The sequence below is a fragment of the Neomonachus schauinslandi genome, chromosome 5 (genome assembly GCF_002201575.2).
Source record: "Neomonachus schauinslandi chromosome 5, ASM220157v2, whole genome shotgun sequence".
Taxonomy (NCBI): domain Eukaryota; kingdom Metazoa; phylum Chordata; class Mammalia; order Carnivora; family Phocidae; genus Neomonachus; species Neomonachus schauinslandi.
Genome location: NC_058407.1, coordinates 81,364,669 through 81,380,352, shown reverse-complemented (window position 1 = coordinate 81,380,352; position 15,684 = coordinate 81,364,669). Strand labels below are relative to the sequence as shown.

At 36.3% G+C, this 15,684-nt stretch overlaps 1 non-coding gene across 1 annotated transcript; it reads left to right on the top strand.

Moving 5' to 3' along the window:
* The first annotated feature begins 10,028 nt into the window (after window positions 1–10,028).
* On the top strand, window positions 10,029–10,135 carry LOC123324922. Its single transcript, XR_006540100.1, has one exon. It is a non-coding gene; the product is annotated as a U6 spliceosomal RNA (small nuclear RNA).
* Window positions 10,136–15,684: the final 5,549 nt, after the last annotated feature.

Below are 15,684 nucleotides of genomic sequence, written 5' to 3'. Positions count from 1 at the left end.
TCTCTCAAATAAATAAAATCTTTAAAAAAAAAATCCAAAAGAGAGTGGGAGTAAGATAGAGGGGCCAGGAATTATCCATTGGAAGGGAAAGAACAAGAATCAAAAGGTGACTTTCAACTTTCTGAAGGAGTAGCTAAGTGACTTCGATGTTGAGATATGGAATTCAGGAGGAAAAGTATATTCAGAAGAAAGGGGGAGGGAGGAAATGATGAAGTTCATGTTAAGTATGTCAAATTTGAGGTTTGTGTGGGACATCTGAGCTAGTTACACATGTACAGCTCAGGGCATCAATCACAACCAGAGCTATTCATTCAAGAATCTTCAGAATATAGACAGCAGCTAAAACCCTAAGAATGGACAAGAACATTCTACTCCATGATCCAAGTGTTGTTCTGTCACTACCCAGTATCTAGTCCAGTATCTAGCACGGTGTGGTGTTCTTAAGAAGTACTAAATAAATCATATATAAGATTGCCTAAGGAGAGCATGAAGAGTGCACAGATCAGTGAGCTCAGGGCAGAACTCTGGAGGCTCAATGCTAAAGCGTGAAAGCATAAAGAGGTCCCCTGAAGGAAGTAAATAATAAGGCGCAGTTGAGAAGGAGGACAGAGACCACACAGCCACAAAAACAAATTGTCCATTCACTGGGCCAAATCGAGGTACCGATGATCTTAGCCTTCCTGAATCTCTGAGGCGAATGACCTACTTTCTCATCCTAAAAATAAAGATAAGTAGCAGCATGATGGCCAGTCAGTAGACAATACCACTATCTGTGTGACCATGACCATGTCATTTAACCTTTCTATTCTTTCCTTATTTTTAAAATGAAGCCTATGAACTATATTATCTCTAAGGTTACATTCAATTCCAAAATTCTACAAAAGCAAATCCTTTGGTTTAAAGTGTTCCGAAGATAGTAAAAGCCAAGTAACCACTTTGAGATCCATTACATTTTATGCTGGACTTCTGCTCTACTCACTCTCTGTGCTTTGCTTCATCATTTCCTCTCCCACCTTTTTTTTTCTATAAGTGGTCTCTAAACTGCTTCAGGGTGAAAGTGATGGACCTTATATGAACATAAAAATGACCATGACATTTATGGCAACAAATAAAAGATGACAGATGAGATATGTCAGAGCCAGAATTTATTTATGCCAATATTTCACAAACATAAGAAATACTAATAGATAAGTTCCTAAAATTCTCTTTGGGGATAAAAACTAATTAATAATGATGACCAAAATGCCATTAGCCCAGTAAGAATCATGGGAGCACGTAATACTGGACCTCCTAACCTCTGGGAAGTTAGATAGATGAACCAGACCCAGCACTTGTGGAATGTGCTGGCCTCTTGTCAGCAAGCTATAAAGAGGCCCTCGCTTTTATTTGATCCACACTTCTATATGGTTGTCATGCTCTTGGCCCAGCAAATAACTAGAAAATTAGCTCATGTTACTGAAGCAAATCCGTTAACTTTGTCTTATCTACACTAAATATGTAAATCATGTCAAACAGATTGTACTTTAATGTTGGAACCAGAAATCCATTTACAGTCATAAAACCCAGACAATGAATCTGACATTCCCAATCATATTTTATTGTTAGACATTGAGAATATCGACCACAAAATTTAGTAAAAACTGATCTGATTTCTTTTCACTTAATCTGTATTAATGGCTTCACAAACCATTTTAAGAATAAATAAGAAGAGAGTTGTCATCTGAATAAGAAGTTATGTTTACTACATTAGAAAAATTATTCAAATAGACTGGAATCACCTTTCTCAAATTACTTCCGCAATCGGGTAGCTACAGAAAACAAGTGCATTTTCAAGCTCAAAATAGACATTTGTTCATCTTGCTATCAACAATCAACACACAGGTGAGCACAGTGTGTTTTGGAAGCAACTACAGAACACAGAATAAAAATACAAAAAAAAAATAGGATATTCCACACATTGATGATAAAGTGGATAAATACATATTCACTGCCCAGAACAGAGACTATGCATATGATAGAGATGACCTGAGCTGAGACCAAGAGTCAGATGCTTTAACTGACTAAGCCACCCAGGTGCCCCCATATGACAGAGATTTTTAACTGGATCTGGTTCTCTACAATTCAATCAACTGGTTCCAATTTTCAAATTTTTAATGATCTTAAAAGAGTTATGTCCCCAAATGTTGATTAAGACAAATCAAATTAAACACCCTTTGGAGGGGTCATTATATAGGCAGGAAGAGAAAAACCAGGCAGGAAGACCAGGTAGATAAGTAAATGGGATGCAGATCACTGGCAACAGAAGTTGGATAGTTAAAAGTTATCAGAAACACATGTATGCATCTTTTAAAAATACACTGGCCTGGGTAAATAGCCCCAGAGATTCTGACAGTGCCTGAATGTTAAATAGCCCCAGAGATTCTGACAGTGCCTGAACGTTAAAATTCTACAGGTGATTCTGATGATCAAACAGGATTAAAATCAGGGAATTTAAATCAAAAGGTAGAAGCTCTGTGGAGAAAGAACACATGTGAGGTACTAGCATGTTTTTGAGGCGAGGATCTGGCCCCAGCAAGAATTTCTTACACACATGAATCTGGATGAGGAGTCAGTCCCAGGATATAAGTACTCATGCTGAACAGCAACTAAGTGTTCCTGGCTGGAAAAGGAAATGAAAGAAGAGAAGCCAAGAAAGGATAATCTTTAGAGCGCACTCCACTTATTTTCACAATCACACAAATCTTAGGCAGTTATAACAAATTGCTTCGTATGTGAGCGTCTTGCCTTGTCTCCACGTCTCCACTCCCAAAGAAAGCAAATTCTGTAGGACGAGGGAATGTGACTTATACTTTATTGGAATAGGCTGGGTATACAGAAGACATGCAATAAATTACTATAACTACTTTACTGCAAAAAAACTCTACACCACCCCCCTCCCTTTGCTCTTTGTCCTCCTCCCTGAAGTCACATGAACCAGAACAATTATTTCTCTTTTGACTTTTGCTTTCAAATATCTGAATTTATTTTTAAATTCATATAATTTTTAATTTTCTAAATTAACTGTTTTTTGATAATCTATTCACCTCCCACTTAACCTACTCATACCTCTTTCTCCACATACCAAAGGTTCCATGATTATGTGAAATCTCTATGTCAATTTATATGGCATGAACCTAGAAATTACTGATCAGGAGCTGTCAAAAAACATTTAGTCACTTCAAATTGCATTGATTTATTTCTAAATATAACATTTGAGTTCATTTTTCAAAATCTCAATGGAATCAATTCAATAAACATTTATGGATCACCTCTGATTTTTATCATAAATTTTAGTGAGTCAGATAGTCATTTATGAATTTGCTCAATAAAAAACACATTGAAATTATCACTGCAATACATTTTAAATGACTATCCATTATCATGATTAAATCCAGTATTGAGTTGGTTATTGCTTGAAACAATGAAGTACCACTACTTAAATCTATATTCCAATCACAAGGGAGAAAAAAACAAAGAATCATAACAAAAAAGATTTTTAACTCTTGAAAACTTTGTAGCAAAGTATTCAAGCACGCTGACCTTCCTCTCCGCCAGAAGTTCAGAAACTTGAATCAACTCTAGTAAAGTGATACTCTGTTCAGATGTCTTAGATTTTCCCAGTTTAAAAGCTGTCCTAAAATACTGATACTTGATCTCTCTACTACTGGAGTAGTAATCTACATAATTTAGGAAAGTTGCTAAGACTGTCATAAGCTCTAAATCCTTTTTGAAATTAACCACAAAATCCTACTTCCATCCCTCCCGTTTTCACCAGAAGTTTAACAACTGACTCTTACTTTATTTCCAGAGATCAAAGTTTAATAAAACTGAAAAATACTTAAGACTTAAATATAACACCTTTAACTTAATGAAGACAATGTGGATATATGCTCCTTTTTTTTTTCCTTCTGTATCTTGACACACTGAATATCTGCAGCATAGTTTAAAAGAAGAGGTAGAGAGAATGGTACAACAGAAAGAGATGTGAATTCACTGGAAGTCATAAGTGTTGGGTTCTAATCTTAACTTTGTTTCTAACCAAATAAAATTGCCTTGAGCACTCACTCTAGAACTCAATTTCTGCATCTATAACATAAGGAACTTCATATCAAGTTATTTTTCAGGTCTTTTCCACATCCAGGATCGCAGGTATATAGAGTTATGTGTAAATTCAAGTAGAATCTGTTCAAACAAGGACTCTATAATCCACCCAGAGTCTTTTGTGTTAACTTGATAGAAAAAAAAAAAAACAATCAAGTAGGCCTAATGAGGTTTGAGGAACATTCAAAGTGGTGTTTAGGTATTTTCTTAAGTACTTAGGAATCCAATATGGTTTCTTCTTACAGATGAAATCTCCATATTTAACTCAATACAAAGGCAAGGGTTGTTGCTTTCCCAAATGAAATCTCTTGTTTGTAACCTGGCATGCATTTCTTCTAATCAAAGGAGAAGCAGAATACTTGGGAATAATTAAAGGGATCTCCAATATATGCCTATGCCTTTCCTCTCTGACAAACTAGGGGTCAAATTCAGACCATTATGTTTCTTTACATACTTTTGTATTTATCTGGGAACAGCACAGAAATGTTTGAGGGAAAATGCTATAGCTACTCCCTATTCTGACTTTAATTATAGTTTTCAGGATTGCCACTGAGTTTCATCCGTTTAAAAAAAAAATGCCCCACTCACATGCATATTTCCCCTGGAGGAAATAAATTCCTCTTATCTTTTCAAATTGTCATGATAAGTTTGTGAAACTACAGAACTATACAATTTTAAAGATAGGAAACCTTAGAGATTTTCTAACACAATTCTTATCCTAACAAATGGTCCACCTCTTTCTCTATAATAAGACTTTTTCACTACTTTATAAGGCAGTCCTCTCCATTGTTGGGCAACTCTAGTTTTTTGGAGGCTTTCCATTTCATGGTGCTAATATGATTTTCATTTAATTGTTGGTATTTCTTTGAGAGCAACATAAAGGCAATCTACTATCTCTCCCATATGCCAGATCTTCAAATATTTGAAGACAGTTGCGATGTCCCTACGTGGGCTTCTGATTCTCCTCAAGTTTATCAGTAGGGCCTTGCAACAATTAGCCAATGACTTCTTTCAATACCACCATCAAACCACTGGCTTATTAACCATTTAAATCTATATTCTTTTTTTCCAAGGAACCACTCTCAAGAGTATCATTTTAGCCTTACATACTACTTTTACATTTATCTGTACGTTGAATCCTGATTATTTGATCAAATATGTAAGTTACCACTTCAAGATATTTGTCACCTAAAGATCTGGTGAGCACACTTTTAATGAAGTTGTCAATAAAGACAAGGGCAAGGTCAGTGTCCATATCCCAATAACACTAATCCATTAATCAATTATCTATGAGTTCAGTTGTTCTTCCTACCAAAAATCTACCTAAATATCTCATGCTCTCATTTACCCATTACCCAACATTTTTTTTTCACGACTATATAAGCAAGTTCTTCTGTAAGTTCAAATATACATTCATCTTGGACTGGAGATTTGAATTCATTGTAAGAAGTTGTTATTCTATTCTCTTTTTTTAAGATTTATTTATTTATTTGAGGGGGGGCAGCAGAGGGAGAGAATCATCAAGAGACCCCCCATTGAGTGCAGAGCCAGATGTGGGGTTCAATCTCACAACCCTGAGATCATGACCTGAGCCGAAACCAAGAATCGGACACTTAACTGACTGAGCTACTCAGGCACCCCTTATTCTATTCTTTACTCCAGCATAGGCTTTCATTTCCTCTTAAGTATGCTGAAACCTCAACCTTCCAGTTTGGAAACAAAACAAGAGGAGTTCTTCCTCTGCTGTGTCAATTATTAATATTATAGTCCAGTGTTATCACAGTAGATTTTTGAGAGCAAAGATCTTATTATATTTTAGTACTCACAGTGCAAACAAGATAATGTGGCATAGAAAAGGTTCCCAATAAATGTCTGTAGAATGAATGAATGTCCATGATCATTAACTCTCCTCAAGTTCATGCTTTTCTTAATAGGCCCTCGCTTTGTACCCTTGTATCTTTGATACTTACCCCTTTAAATTCTGAGTTTATCAAAGAGTTCCAGATATAGTTACACTTTTATTTAACTTCTTTTCTTTCTCAGCAGGATTATTCTCAATTATATAGTCAGAATTACAATTTTAGAGCATCTCATCCTTCGTGAGCTATATTTCTTCTTTATAATCTCTGTACAAGGAATTATAAATCAGGCAACATTCATGCTTAATTGGTATTTTCAGTACAATTTTTTTGTTTCTTCCTCCATTCTTTATGTTTCAGCTTCAAAACATTTAGGCTCCTAACACTAGAAAAGATAAAAATAATAATATAAATTTGTTCTTTTGTATCTTTAAAGCTTTTATATTTACTTGCAATGTGCTAACTCCTTAAATTAATCTGTAGAATGATTTAAAATCTTAATACTTACTAAACAATAAACAAGAAAATAAAAACTTATTCTAAGGAATTTAAACACTGAACCTAAAATACACATTAGCTTTCAAAAGCAGGCATATTATAACTGATCCTTTAAAATCATACTTAGTAATTTAAATTATAATAATGCCTCAGTTATATATCAAGTGTTTTCCAAACCTCAGCCATCTGAAATGGCTGTGACACCCAGTTCTAGCCCCCCATGTCTTGCTGCCTTTCTACCAAAGAGGAAACATCTTGAGCAGCTAATTAATAAAATGAATAGCATTTAAAAACAGAAATCTCCAAAAAGACCGAAAACCATTCATAACTCTACATGACCATGCAGCTCATAAGAGGAGGGCCATCAGGGGTGCCTGAGTGGCTCAGTCAGTTAAGCATCCTACTTTTAATTCGGCTCAGGTCATGATCTCAGTGTCCTGAGATAGAGTCCTGCACTGGGCTCCATGCTCAGCAGGGAGTCTGCTTGAGATTCTCTCTCCCTCTCCATCTCCCCCCAACCCCACCCACATTCTCTCTCATTCTAAAATAAATAAATAAATTTAAAAAAAAATAAAACGAGGGGGGCCATCACTTGCTGAGTGTGGATCTAATGGCCAAGTCAACAGGCACTAAGCTCAGAAGCACGGAAAACTCAGTGGAGAAAGGCAGAGAGACGATAAGATAGGGGAAGTGGGAAGGTGGAGAAAGTATCAAAAAAGAGAAGCAGAGGAAGTTTAATGCAATTACTACAAGCAGACAGAAAAAAAGAGAGTCATATACCCTAGGCAGTCCTTGGGTCTCAAGAGATGACAGCTTGGAACTATAATTCATATCCTTAATGATGACTCTGGACCACCAATGGATGTTTAACCCTGACCAAACATATTATCAATTAACAAATGTTTTCTGTCAAAGAAAACATATTTGTATGTTTTTTGTCACCCTCCCCTAAAGGTTTAAAAATTAGCAATAGGCAGGTAAGCTTATATTTGTGCCACAATTCTCTCAGCAAAACACTAAAAAGCTGTCCTTTCATCAGAATTCAAATTAATTTAAAAATTAATAAGACAACTGTATAGTAGCTATACCTCTACAAACATCTGGAAATCTTTTTTTTTTAAGATTTTATTTATTTATTTGAGAGAGAGAGAATGAGAGAGAACACATGAGAGGGGATAGGGTCAGAGGGCAAAGCAGATGCCCTGCCGAGCAGGGAGCCCGATGCCGGACTCGATCCAGGGACTCCAGGATCATGACCTGAGCCGAAGGCAGTCGCTTAACCAACTGAGCCACCCAGGCGCCCAAACATCTGGAAATCTTATTGACACCAACTACTACTATTTTCAAGTAGAAAATCACTCCCAGGGCCGCCTGGGTGGCTCAGTCGTTGAGCGTCTGCCTTCGGCTCAGGTCATAATCTCAGGGTCCTAGGATCAGGCCCAGCATCGGGCTCCCTGCTCAGCGGGAAGCCTGCTTCTCCCTCTCCCACTCCCCCTGCTTGTGTTCCCTCTCTCGCTGTGTCTCTCTCTGTCAAATAAATAAATAAAATCTTTACTTTTTTATTTTTTTATTTTTTTATTATGTTATGTTAAATAAAATCTAAAAAAAAAAAAGAAAACCACTCCCATTTCATCACAAACAGTCAAAAGAAAATGTAGTTTCAAATAGAGAACAAAGTGCAATTCAGTGTCTTGAATCCCTCAGAAAATCAGTTTCTCACAAACTTCAGTGTTATTTTATATGTGACTTACTGATCACAAATTTTATTAACCAGATTTTAAACAAACCTGATTTTAAATCACCTTGGAAAAGCTCCATGTTAAGGCTCAAATTCTCCCATAGTTAATCAGAAAATGCTGGGGAAAAGGAAAGAATAAGAAACTAAAAGATAGCTTTTCTTTCCTCCAGGATATACAAAGAATCACTTATATCTCAGCCAAATATATTTAGAATATTGGCAGCTCAAATTGGCATGATTGACACAAGTAGGTAACACTCAAAACAAACCCAGGGCTAGGGAAAATTGTATCATAAGCAGTTTTGTGATCCATTTTTTCCCTTCTGTAAAACAGGTAAGAGAATGCTCAAAGATATCACACATAGTCATTTACATACAGTATCATTTTATGGAATTTTCCAAGGTGTTAATTAAAAGTTTTAATGAATGTTAATCATCTGTCAATTTCATTGGCAATCTCTGTTCAACCATATGCTTCTCTTTTACACCTGTAAGTTTTTTAAAAAACCATTACTTTAAATTGTTTTACTTCCTTAACATGATATTTGTATTAATATTTAGGAAACAAAACTTCTGCAATCCTATACAGCAATGTTCTATAGCTCATTTATGTATTTCCTAACTTCCTTAAATAAGGTATGAGTATGTAGGATTTGCATGATCATTATACTTCCAAGTGAGGATCTAAAAATCTTTATTCCTTTTAAAAATATCTTTATTCTTTCAAAGTTAAACTGGTTTTATGCCCAGGAAACAATTCTGAGCCAGAAAATTAAACATGGCATTGGATCCTAGAACCCTAGAAATGAAATTCCATCTCATTAAATCACTATACAACTTTTGCTACCTTCATCTTTCTCTGGTTCATATGTTTTTACATTCAATCCTTCATTCATACATTTTTATTTACTGAGCACTTGGAAGTACTGGGCATACAGCAATGAACAGAACATGCAAATATTTCTCTCCTCAGTGAGCTTACCTTCTAGTTGAGGGAGGCAAGAAAACTAAGAAAATGGATAGTAAATTCAAAATGGTAATTAGAGCTGCAAAGAAAAACAAACCAGGAAGTTGAGAAAGGGAAGAGAGGAGGCAAGTGAGTTCTTGAAGAGGGGTGGAAAGGCTGTTGAATTTTGAGGTAGGATGGCCAGAGAAGGACTCACTAAGAAAATACATTTGAGTAAAGACCTACAGAAGGAGAGACAACAAGGCATGCAGGTATCTGGAGGAAGAGTATTTTATGCAGCAGGAGCAGCAAGTGCCAAAGCGCAGGGTGGGAGAGTGTGAGGAGTATTTGAGGAACAAGCATCAAGTGTGGATGGACCAGACTAAACAAAAGAGAAGGTATTAGGCTAGGAGGTCCGAAAGGAAGGACAATAACAAATATGACGGCCTTGTAGGCCACAGTAATATCGTGGCTATTGATTCATAAGAGAGATGGAACCATGAAGGCTTTGAACAGAGGAGAAACATGATCTGTCTACATTTTTAAATGGTCACTCTGACTGTCTGTTAAAAATTGGCTAGAGATGGGCAATGCTGTTAGCAGGGACACCAGTTAGGAGGCTACCGAAATAATCCAGATGAGAGATGACGATAGCTTGAACTCAAATGGTAGCTAAAAAAGTGGTAAGAAGCAGTCAGAATTTGGATATATTTTAAAGGTAGAAAAGGCAAGATTCCTGAGAGACTAGGATATTAAAGAAAGAACAGCATAAGGATGATCTCAAGGATTTCTCCTGGACAACTGAAAGAATGTAGTTGCCATAACTGAGATAGAAAAGACTGTAGGAGTGCTCGCTTCAGCAGCACATATACTAAAATTGGAACGATACAGAGAAGATTAGCATGGCCCCTGCGCAAGGATGACACGCAAATTTGTGAAGCGTTCCATATTTTAAAAAAAAAGAAAGAAAGAAAAGAAAAGACTGTAGGAGAAGCAGGGGGAAAGCAGGAGTTCATTTTTGTACCTATTATATAAAATTGCCTATTAAACATTCAGTGACATTTGTCAACTAGGCAGTTGGATATAGGAGTTTAAAGTTCAGAGGAGCTTGGTGTCCAAATATATATTTAGAAGTCATCAGTGTACATAGGACATTTAGAGCCATTAGACTGGATGAACAAAGATTTTTGTTTTGATACAAATGAGAAGAGGTCCAAGAATTAAGCCCTAGGGCACGCCAATGTTTAGAGATTACAGTGATGAAGATGGACCAAATAAAGAAAAAAACTGATGATGCAGGAGACAGAAAGGATATGGATGGAGTAATGTATGAGCCGGCCAGAGGAAACAGACTGTAGGATGTTGTGCACAGGTGGAGGAGTGAGCCTTTACTAAGACCAGTGACACTGCATACACAGGAAAGAGGAGAAGGCAGAGTATACGCCAGTGGGTACATAGCTATGGTGACAGAAGTTTTGAGAATCCTCTTCTTGTTCATTTAACTTTCTAGAAGAAATGGGATGCAAGACCATGAGCTGAGATTGTGGATGGGAGAGGAGGCATGACAAGTGTAATGAGTGTAAGAAAAAAAGAAGGAAAGTGGGTTCTCCCGGCCACAGCAAGCCAGGCTCTCCTCCACCACTGGGCCCCAGCAAATGTTAGTCTTTCTCCCATGAAACCTGTTCTCCTGGATCATCACACAGATTCTTCCTTCTTATCATTCAGATTTCAACTCAAATGTCATCGTCTTCCTGGATTACCCCAACCAAAGCAGATCCTGGGAACTACTCTTGATCATACTCTGCTATTTCTTCTTATTCTTTATAAAGTATCATATTTCTTTATTAATAGTTTATTTTCTGTCATGCTCACTAGATTGTAAGCTCCTTGAGGGCAAGGGCTGTCTAGTTTGTTCACTGCTTTAGCTCCAATGCCAAAAATAGTGCATGGCACCTAGTAAGAACCTCATTGACCAACTTATGGGCTATATTTGTTGCTGAAACCATATACAGGAACTCTGAAACTAGTTATAACCTCTTTTGGGACATGACTTGAACTAACCTCTAGTTATTTCACTGAGACAACAATTCTGTTTTCAAATTCCACCAAAAACACTACCAGTAATAGGGACTCTACTTCTGTTTTTCTTTTCATTTTCTCTATTGTAGATTATTTTTGTCTCTTTAAATGTTGCTAAATATAACTTAAAGAAAATAATGGGAATTTTCTGACATTCTGCAAATAAGTACATTAACCCGGACCATAGTCAACATCTAGGTTCAACTCTTCACCTTGGAGCAGCTTGAGGAACATAGACATGAGCACTTAACCAACTTGTTTCTCAGGGGAGCTGAATGTCCTACTTCTTTCTTAAGAAAAAGAGCTATTTTTCTGAGAGAGTGAGTGAGTGAATCACCACCAGTTGTAATAAGTGTAAGTATCAATTATTTTAGAAATGGTGAATTAAGTTTATATGATTTTAAAAGTTACTTTTCCTTTAGGGCACATTACTTATTTGATTCAAATGGATGACACTAGCAAAACATTCATTTACAAAAAGCTATCCTCATCACACACTTCCCTAAATGCAAGTTTAATAATTTGTATTATTTTTGTTTTATTTCAGGGCAAATATAAAGAAAGAATAACCTCCTTATGGCTCATTATGCAGCATTTTCATGAGAAGGAAGCCAACGAAATCAAGAGGACACTGTGTTAATATAAGCCGTGACTAACATGCTCTCTTCTTAGCCACATCTCAGGATTGCATTTACACAAAGTGGCAGAGTTGGCTCTGCTGGTTTTGAATGTACGTCCCCTTTTATGGAAAATATCAACAGGGATTTTTTTTTCCATGGCTGGAGGTCTTTTCCTCATCTAAATATTAAAGTCTGATAAGTCTTTCCAACTTATTGGAGCATAATCATACTTGCTACTTGTTAATTAGGATCAGGGTGATAACTATTAAAAGTTGAAAGAGTTTCATGGTGGTTGCAACAAGTTTCAACATGATCCCAAGCTTTGTCAATAACCACAAGGGGAAAAAGAAAGCAAAAGGAAAATGCCTCTCTAGAGTCCCTCATTTCTGAGAGAAGGGTGAATGCTACTGCTATTATATCACTCTCATTTGAAAGATATCTTAATACCAAAGGAGGACAAATGGTGGACCAAGCCATGTTCAGAGTGGAGGATACAGCCCAGCCAGAGAGCCAGGAGATCTGGGTTCTATGACCAATTCTCCTACTTATTTAGGTGACCCTCAATTTCCTCCAGTGGGTTTGGAGTATGAATTAAAGATGTCCCAGTTTTAAAATTCTATTTCGACTGGCCAATTTAAAATCTTGAAAAAAATTCTGCAAAACACCCCTCAAAGGCTGGGCATTATAGTTTGTCTTTTTTTTACTAGGCAAATACTCAGTATTTTGATAGCTAGTATTGGAATGCCACTTTTCAATGACAGAATGTTTGAGCTCTCACATACATTATCTCATTTAGGCCTCTGAGCAATCTTGCAAAATGCGTTGTAACTGCTTCCTTCACAAACTAGGAAAGAAAGAGAATGAGGGCAGAAAAGAGACCAAGTGACTTGCATAAAGTCAGAATGGAGGTTCCACACCCAGAAATACTTGTCCCTATCACTTCACTTGGAATTATAACTCATCGGTACAAGCCCACGTCTAGAGACCAGCTACTATATAGAGGACAGAAACAAGCAATAAATACAGAGAGAATTAAAAAAAAAATCTCTGAGAAAAGAAAGATTACAAATGGCTCCCATGAACTCAGATAATATATCACATTACTTTACCACATTGGGTTTTTTCCCCACCATTTAATTCACTGTTCTTCAGAGAAGTCAGTCTAAAATAAATTTGTCTGCAGTGGCAAATTTCCTAAAACAAATATTAAACACGGCTACTGGGATTTCTGTAGCATGTTATCAAAATAATGAGTTATAAATACTCGATTTATATACCACATACCTATTAACAAAAAGAAAATATACACATTATCCCCTAGGCCTGAACTAAAATTTATATTGACATTAGTCAAAGAAAAAAAAAAAAAGAAAACAAGGAGCAGAATCGTGGGAGAGTTCAAGTATAAAGGTCACAGGAGGTACTGTCAACACTCAAAGGTACCGTCAGAAACCTTATTCCAAACTGTAGAACAACCAAAACGAATATAACCCAAAAGCAGACCTTGTGGGTTTTTTTCCCCCCAGGGGTTATAACTTGCAGAACTAGTGCCATTCCAGCTGAAAACGATAAAGTTTGAACTTTATCAAAAGGTATACAGCATATAAAAAAGATCATAAACCCATCAATAAAAATAATTGTAAGTCTAGCTGCACTGCTGCTCTGTATTTCACCAAATCAAGGAAGGAACAACTAACATCTACTGGAATGTTACAGTTTACAAAATGTGTTCATGCAACTGACTCATTTTAATGCTCACAAAAATCCTATGCGTTAAACCCCATTTTGCAGGTGAAGAAAGGGAAATTCAGAGAAATTAAGTGGCCTGAGACAAAAACCCAGATGATGGCTTTAGATTCTCTCCCTCCCAGGCTATTTTTGAAGCAGCAATACAAAAAACCAGGTGGGGTGTCTTATAGGACTAATGGACAACATATATTTAAGCCATTAAGAACTAGGAGTAGTCTTGTAAGAATAATACATAGAACTTTCCTAGAAAGGCAATTTTTATTGCCCTTCTCCACTCAATATCCAATATGTAATAAGAGCTGATTTAGGGATTTAAAGTACAAGAAAAACAGAAAAGAGGGAGGAAGGAAGGACAAAAGGAGAAAGGTAGAAATAGAGGAAGGATAAACTTCCTAACTTAGCTAAGTAAGTGGATTCTCTTCTCTGGACTAGAGACTGTGATAGCAATATGCAATTGTACAGAGTAGGTTAAAGAGAAATGTCTTAAAATTTAAACCAAAAAATCTGTAATTGAAATTTACATAGAAATACAGAGATAAAGAAAACTGCTAAAATCTATTAAAACTGCTAAGATCCCATTGTACTCTCAAAAAAGTTGTCTGTGGTAAACTCATGGCAGAAACAAAGGTTATTTACAAAGCCAAATCAAACTTAATTCAAATTTAAAGAAACTGATAGCTAATTCAACTAATCCAAACCTTATTTTTAGTATATACATTAATTTGAATTTTCCCCAGTAGTCACCTCACTAGGAAAATTTATTCTATTTCTTAATCCTCAAGAAATGGCAATTCCCTAAATAATTTGAGTTTTCAAATTATCTGCAATAAGATAAAATAGTACTCAGCTATTTTCTCTTAATCCAACATTCTTTGTTGAACCTACTTTTGCTTATATCAACCCTTCTAACATTATTCCTTATGATGGAGCATTCCAAGGAACTTTGGGGTTATGAAAGTGAGGGATTTGGACATAGGCATACCTGAAATCCCTCTAACATGAAAATGATATGAGCTGGTGAATAATCACTTTATTATTAAGTAAGTCTCCAAAATGATAGTCTTTTAAAAATTTGTTACTATGTATGTTAGTCATGAAATTCTCTTTGTATATATAACTGGCTATGTTTCTTACTGTTAATCTACAGAATGATCTATTTGCAAGCAACTGCACCAGTCCACAAGTGGCCAGACTGGTCTTAAAGAGTCAACAAATAAGTTCAGATGCAGAAACTCCCTGAAATAAATTTTGTTATGAAAATTGAGGCAACCTCTGACCAATATTAAGCAGAAAAAAAATTAAATCTACATTTAAAATATTTAGGCCCTGGAAATATTGAAATTATAATCTGAAAAGCCAAAAAGACATATTATTTTTCCATTTGAACACCTTATCTTAGCTCGGAATTAATGGTTTTGAAAGACTGCCTTTTTCATAATTTGGAAAGAGCAGGCACACACCAAGCTATAAAAATGGACACATTTTTGTACGTCTGTTATAATAGATGAACACAAAAAGCCTTGAAATACATTGTGATTATGCAAAGTATAACTTATAAATTAATGTAACATATTTTAAAACTATTTTAAACCTTGATAGGAAAGTAAGTATGGTCCTTCAAGTAACTGAACTTAAGAAACTAGGTACTCGGGGCGCCTGGGTGGCTCAGTTGGTTAAGCGACTGCCTTCGGCTCAGGTCATGATCCTGGAGTCCCGGGATCGAGTCCCGCATCGGGCTCCCTGCTCGGCGGGGGGTCTGCTTCTCGCTCTGCCCTCTTCCCTCTCGTGCTCTCTGTCTCTCATTCTCTCTCTCTCAAATAAATAAATAAAAAATCTTTAAAAAAAAAAAAAAAAGAAACTAGGTACTCATCTTCCTGTTACTACCATTGCTTAAAACACTTTTGGAGCTTAACACTTTTCTCATCCTCCAATTAACAACGGACCCAAGAAAACAGATCTGTTACCTGAGCGCCACAATTTGTACTGCCCTCCACACCCACTCCCCTTTTGACTACCTGCCTGTTTTATTAACCAGACTTGGCTCAAATATATCTT